We start from the raw sequence: 6,868 nt of genomic DNA, 5'->3' as shown, positions 1-6,868 counted from the left end.
ATATGGACATGGGAAAGGTTACTAAGTATATCATCGAAAAATCCATCCTCCATTAGTATTTCAGTCAATACTCCCCCAATAGTTCGTAACAGCTCTTAACTTGGGATTTTGTGAGGTGGGACTTGCAATAAAGTGTTTAAAGCAGATACTGCAAGTATTCTAGACTGAGGAAGTTGACTTTTCAAATTTCTGAGAAAATGACCTATATGTCTATGTTATATATACATAGATTTCAAGTGAAAAATATATCAAGCACGGGTGTTCAAATGTTCAAATTATACCAAGTAAATAATATTCATCAGGATACCATATCAATTTTAGCAAACAATATTTCCAATTACTAACCTGCAATTTCCCCTACAATTTTTAAAAGTAGATGTGAATCACTTAAAGACAAAGCAAGCATAAGCAATACTCTGTATACTTGCAATAAAGTGTTTAAAGCAGATCCTCCAAGTATTCTCTAGACTGAAAAAGTTAACTTTTCAAATTTCTGAGAAAATAACCTATATGTATATATTACATATACACAGATTTCAAGTGAAAAAATATATCAGGCACAGGTGTTCAAATTATACCAAGTAAATAATATTCATCGGGATACCATATCAATTTTAGCAAACAAAGTTTCCAATTACTAACCTGGAATTTCCCCTACGATTTTTAAAAGTAGATCTGAATGAAATGAGAATATGATCAAGATTTTCTAAGAAATAAATGACAAGATGAGTAATCAAATCAAAAGACAATTTTTGACGCATCAAAAACATCACAATCATAATTCATAGCACAAAAAATGCTCATCAAATAAATTTGTAAAGAGTAGCCATTACTTCCAACAAAAGCCTGTGTTCTCAAAGCCCAAGGAATGGATTTTGGATATTAACTTAATAATTTCTAACTCGCCTGATTCAGCACCTGAAGCCTTGAAAAATCTTCTCGATATTCCAGAGATACCTCAATAATAGCTTTTTGAGCTTGGTGGGAGCTGCATAGATATGCAGTGTAGGTGAGATTCAAATACTGCAGCAGTTAAAGTCATAACATGGGGAAGATATAATATTAAAAACTAACCTAGTGATAAATGTTGTGAATAAAACTGCATTCTAATTCTAAATTTATAGAGTGAAGGAATGAATGTGCATGGTTAAAGCAATGTATTTAAGACAAACAACATAAACAAGATAATAGAAGAATACACTACCACAGCCAAATGCCTAGGAATTGTTTGAGTTGAAAGAACTGAGTAACAACCTAGTAGTACTAAATGATTTGGATTTTTTGAATCCTGAAATTTTGCTCGGAGTGAGGACACACTTGGAAACTAACGACAACCATCGCTTCAACATTTTTGAAAGATGTCGCAAGCCTAAAGATTTAGAAAACAATGAAAAAATTATCTGAATTGATTGTTTTATCTTAACATCAACAAGATCGTCAGTCAAATGAGAAAATCACATTCTCTAAATTTTAGAAGTGACAAAACACAACAAATATAAATAGTCTGAACAGAAATTAATGAACTAATAAACTTAAGAACTTCAACTAGTAAGGGTTTACTTTACATTGTACTCTTATCATACTCATGTTCAATGCCAACACTCTCCAAATGGATACTTAATATCACTATTGATCGTGTTTAAGAATTAATTTGTACAGAACAATTTCAATGCCACCATCGGGTGGAATGATTTCACACTCCTTGACTGTTAATAAAAACTAAATGGTTCCTACTACTTATCAATGGTCAGTTTCAAACCATCAATATCATTGCCATGATTATTCTGACATCGCATAGGGGGTGTTGGGGTAATTCTCTCACCTTATTATCATTTTTAAAATTTCTCAAAAACTATAAATACACAAAGTATTAAGTTTAGGTGAAGATAAAAAATATAAAAAATATTTATTAATATATATTGTCATCCATGTAAAACCGGTGATATGATGATTGCGTTAATCTCCACGTGTTTTGCATGTATGCTTTGTCAATAAGTGCCCATCTTGGCCTACAAGAATGCTATAGTAAGTCTCAATAATATTGAGTTTTGTATTCCAAAAAGACAAAGAAAACATAAGAGCAAGTACCTTTTTTTCCAAGCATGATTCCAATTTCTATACCTAATTGTGACTTGACAAGAAAATCAACATTTGGAGCAGATTGAAACAATAGTGATTCTACCTAGTCAATCAACTTTGGAGCTTCCTATAGAATACGATCCAAAATACAAATATGTATCCTTAAAACCACATATATCAATTAAATTGTTACCTGAAGTAATTCTAAAAAACTTAGATTTCAAAAAACAAGCTCCCAAATCACAAAAGGTCATGCAGGAAATTACTACTAAAAGCTCCAATAGCATCATGAAGACAGCTCCATGTATGCATCCACTGGAATCAATTCCACAACTTCGCCCTAAAAATATCTCTATAGTTAAATCAATGTAGAAAACTAATGTAATTGTTCTACTAGGTAAAGTAAAACCATCAAAGATCTTCAATCATCCACCACAAAGGGGTGATGATTTATTTTGTTGAATAAAATTGATAATTTTGTTATGGGCATGGTATGTAGAAAATGTTATAAACATCATTTTAGACTAAAGATTTCTAAATGAACAATGAGAAACTAGCTAAAACATAAAGGAAGAATAAAAATTTGATCCCGTTTTAAACCCACATATTCCTTATCTCCTCTTATACCCGATGGGTTCAATCATAATTTGTATTCAACAATTCAATTTGTTTATTTTATTAAATTAAAATCCTAAAAAAAAATTAAAAACCTTTATAAAAATCTATACTTATTAACAAAGGCATAATAAAAAATCAATAAAAATGATAAGATACGAAGGAAAAGAGTGAATAATAATAGTAAATTAGAATACTATTAATAAAAATGAAAAACACGAGATGCACAAAGATAAAGAACAATAATATGATAACGTTCAAATACACTCAAACAATAAATAAAAATAAGAAGTAAAAGGAAAAGAATGACAAAGTGAAAGAGAAGAAGGATGAAAGCCAAAGAATGATCGAGCAATACATATTTTAAGAAAGAAAAACAACGAAAAAGAGTTTAAAAGAAAAGAAAAAAAAGGTGTACAAGTAAAATTGAAATGAAGGCATGTAAAAATAATAGAAAAAATAACTAAAAAAATAAAAATTACTGGTCGAGGAGAAAAAAAGAAGAAAACAAAAGAAAAGAAAGAAAAGGACAAGAAAATCCAAAATAACAAAGGAACACAAATACATGAAAATAAAAGTGAAAAAGAAGATTACAAAGTTGGTGATAGTTCATGAAAATAATAAGAGAAAGGGACCAAGTAAAAAAAACAATTGGTGAAGGAGAAATATAAAAAAAAGTAAAGATAAAGCAGAAAAATAGAAAAAAACTCAAAGAAGAGTAAAACAAAAAGAAAAAGAAAGAAGTTAAAGGTGAAAACAAGTACAAGTCAAAGAAAGAATAGGGAAAAAAAAGTATGTGAAGCATATAAAATACAGTTAAAAGAATAGGTACAAAAGAGTTAAAAGCATATAGTTTGTCACACAACAAAAATAATGATGTTATAAAATGATAATAAAGACAAATAACAATGCAATAAAGTAAACAAAACAAAAACGGTAGATAATGAAGGAGATGCATGTGACATCATGCAAGCACTAAACCACCAATAAAACTAATGAATAGTTAAAAGATATTAAGTAAAATTCAAAAAGGGAATGAAGTAGAGGGATGAACAGTGAATCATTATTTAGTTTAACAGCAAAGATCTTACATTTTATCTATTGTATATAAATAACTTATGCATGTGGGGTTGTTCTTTTTTGGCAATATACTGATGTAGGTAATATATATGCTTTGGCCAATTAAGAACAAAGTGTAGTGTAACTGAGGTTTCATAAGGTAGGAGGATACTCCAAATGTTTACTTTTTGTAAGTAATAAACATGGCTATTAGGGTGAAGGCAAGGATTACATTAAATTAATGTTTGCTCATGATCATATTTTTATAACATGAACAAATTCTTGGGAATTCACAACTTTTGCAATTCTTCCTAATGTTTGATGTAACGACGGTTAGCACATTCAATGATTTTTAACTTATGGTTGCATATTAGCTTTACAATTTCATAGGCAATTTCTATTAAAATAGCTTTATCAGCTAAACCATAATCTGTGAACACGTAACTTCTGAAATCTACAAGATACTAAAAGAAAAAAAGTTCCATAATATTAGATGAGAAATTCTATCTTTAATCAAGGTGGAAACTATTTAAGATATTGATTACTTTTAGATAAGAGAGGAGCATAAATGTTCAATTTTTATATTAAAACAAACCCATAAATGTGTGCGCGTTTATGCATGTGTATTGAATTCAACTTGCAAGTAGACTTTAAAAGTAACAATTAATGTTTTCTCTGAAATAAGTAATAAACCATGTTAAAAATTATAGGATCAAGGCAACAATTGCATGAAATAAATTTTGCTACAGCAAAAATAAGAACCATGTTATTCTACAATGGCATCCATGCTTGGAAAGTTTTGCTACATTTCTTACCTAAATGTTCCGGAATTATATCTCCATAATTTACATTATTACCTAAACATATGTTAAGGAATTCACAACTTTGGACAGCTACTACTACCCTCTTTCTAATGTTTTAACAATGGTTGGCACCTTCAATGATTTGAAGCTATGGTTATGTATTAGCTTACAATTTCAGAAGCATCTTCCACAGTAATACGTTTAGAGTTTAGACCCTAATACGTTCAGTGAAGATACTAAATAAACAAAACACTAGATGAAAAAAGTTTCAAAATATGAGATGAAAATTTTCATTTTTAAGCAAGGTGGGAACATTTTAAGATAGCTTGAGGAGTTTTAGTTTAGTTTTTACAATATTTATTATAGCTATTTAAGATATTGTATTAAGAAGTTGTAAACTTGCAGAATGGGTAATAAGTGATTGTGCTTGCTGAATAAATGCATAGTGAGTAATGTTCCTTTGAGCTTGCTTGGCCCAACAAGTGCAAAGGTAGCTCATCTTGAATAAATGTTCTGTGCCACTGTTGTTGCTAAGCCGTATTTGTACATAAATTTATATGAGAGGTCAATACGTGATAATATAACCACTTGGCCAACTCTTTATTAGAAAAAAAAAATCACTTAGCCAATTGATTAAAGGATCATGCAAGGAACATTTGAATCAAAGCCTCGAGGTGAGATGCCTAAGGCAAAAAAGTACTCAACCAAAAGAACAAATAGTATGACAAAAATTGATCGCCAAATCTAAAATAGTATATAGTCTAGGTGTTGAATATTTGGATTGAACTTAACTATTACCAACCACTTAAGTGAATGTTGGAATGATCTAAGACTAAAAGTATGGTTAACTTCACAACTTACACGAATTAAAACCACCATTGTTATCACAAATAAAAATGCTAGTGCACTTGCTACTCAATTTGAAACACCGTACAACTGTTTAAATAATAGAAGTCCATTAATAAAATCCAAGAGTAAAAATAATTAGTTGTAAAGCCAAACTCAATTACTAAAGTGTAAAAATAGCAACCTACATTACTTATCAATTATACGATAAGCACAACCATATTTAATCTATCCATTAGAGTTTGTTCAGTTTCTCTAAATGTAAATTTTTTAAAACAAACGTAGTCAAATGCAAGTGACTGTTAGTAGCAAAAATGACTAATAAAACTAGTTTAGAAAAATAAAAACAACCAAACAAGTTTGTGTTCAAATGATCTCTAACAAAAATGTTAGCCCAAAAGTAAATGATCCAAAAAATAACATGTTCAAGATATTATGATCATATTTGATTTGCATAACATGCATCTTGACACTAGTCATGCATAAGAGTTTGGATTTACTTAGAAGATCCTAACAGTTTGGATAGTTTATGATGAATTCTAGATATAGAATCTAGCTCGGTGCTACAGTAAACTGCAAATGGGCGAGTCAGAGTTCTTTACATAATTTTCTGTGAAACTTGGTAGGATAGCACAAAATCAACACCTCCCTCCCTGATCTGTAAATGGATTCAATTTCTTCAACGAATAACAATGATCCAAAAAGATCTCATTGATGGAATCTTAATCCGTGGCAGGTTTAGGGGGAGAAATTATGATTACCTGCTAATTTCTTTGATCAGTGAAACCAATAGAATCATCCATCACGGTTTAAAGAATTCTAGACCACCCTGGTCAATGAAAAACTAAAAACATTCCAATCAGTAAAGTCATATGGGAAAAAAACCACGAGCCAGATTAAATTTACGATAGCTGATATCTCTCACCGGACAAGAAATATCGTGGTCTGGAATGGGGACACAACTCAGAACAAAAGATCTTGTGAGGAAGATGAACGGAGATTATCCATCGCCAGAGAGGAGAGGAGACTTACAAGTTGCCCGCGCTGCAAGGGGAGAAAACAGATCGACCATTCGCGAGAGGAGGCGATCGCGTGACGTTCGGGAGCTCCAGAGAGGGCCGCTCGGGAGGAGAGCGACACGGGAGAGAAGGGTTTAGGGTTTAGAGAAGGGCATCAGGATGACTCAACGGCTACAATTATTATGGGCCGTAACAGGATGACTCAACGGCCTAGGGCGTAACGGCTACGACGATTCTTATAGCTCGTATGACTAACGGCTACAATTCTTAAACTCGATTTAATCATCTAATAACCTTAATGCCTAAATTCAACAGAGTTTAATTTTATCCAAAATTGGGATATTTTTATATAAACACTATTTTTTAGATAAAAAATTATCTCAAAATTTATAATAAAAATATTTTTTTAGCACACAATCATTATGAATACATACCATATAATAAAAT

General features: G+C 30.9%; 1 long non-coding RNA gene across 2 annotated transcripts; it reads right to left on the bottom strand.

Moving 5' to 3' along the window:
- Positions 1 to 851: 851 nt before the first annotated feature.
- LOC122053903 lies at positions 852 to 6,553 on the bottom strand. Of its 2 annotated transcripts, XR_006132437.1 has the most exons (5): positions 6,328 to 6,553; positions 6,164 to 6,246; positions 6,005 to 6,060; positions 2,346 to 2,419; positions 1,335 to 1,369 (listed from the first exon to the last, which is right to left on the bottom strand). It is a non-coding gene; the product is annotated as an uncharacterized LOC122053903 (long non-coding RNA). The 2 variants fall into 2 exon arrangements; XR_006132436.1 differs by lacking the exons at positions 1,335 to 1,369; positions 2,346 to 2,419 and adding an exon at positions 852 to 988.
- Positions 6,554 to 6,868: the final 315 nt, after the last annotated feature.

This window comes from Zingiber officinale, chromosome 3A (genome assembly GCF_018446385.1).
Source record: "Zingiber officinale cultivar Zhangliang chromosome 3A, Zo_v1.1, whole genome shotgun sequence".
NCBI classification, from domain to species: domain Eukaryota; kingdom Viridiplantae; phylum Streptophyta; class Magnoliopsida; order Zingiberales; family Zingiberaceae; genus Zingiber; species Zingiber officinale.
The sequence above is the reverse complement of the archived record's forward strand: the minus strand, read 5'-3'. Positions and strand labels throughout refer to the sequence as shown.